Source organism: Calidris pugnax, unplaced genomic scaffold, assembly GCF_001431845.1.
Source record: "Calidris pugnax isolate Ruff unplaced genomic scaffold, ASM143184v1 scaffold54, whole genome shotgun sequence".
NCBI lineage: Eukaryota > Metazoa > Chordata > Aves > Charadriiformes > Scolopacidae > Calidris > Calidris pugnax.
In genome coordinates this window covers 14,417,757-14,418,205 of record NW_015090864.1, presented here as the reverse complement: position 1 = coordinate 14,418,205, position 449 = coordinate 14,417,757, and positions in this window count along the sequence as shown.

The following is a 449-nucleotide window of genomic DNA, read 5'->3' as shown; positions in this document are numbered from 1 at the left end:
GCGGCCCAGCCCCCACTCCCGACCCCGCAGCAAGTTTGTGCCGATGAGCGCATCCCTTCGCCTCTCCCCGCGGCATCGGGCACCCCCGGCCCCGCCGCACTTGGGCAGCCTCGCCGCAGCTGAAACAGCCAGTCATGCCTGAAACAAATTCCATGATTCCTGGAAAGTAGGGAGGCTCCAATCCCGGCAAATACTCCGTTTACTTACAAATAGAAATACCTACCTTATGAAAGAACTAAATTAACACTAAATTCAACAGATACATCCGTTATGGCAGGAATAGTTTTTCCATAAATACTGTTTTAAAAACCCCTCCTTATACTGACTGACAGAATTCTACCATGCTGCCCACAAACAAAATGGCTGTGGCACCGAGTTTTTTGGTTCCTCCCACTGTGCCTCCCCCTGGCCTCCAGGAAGTGGTAGAAATCCAAAATAAAATCCGCACG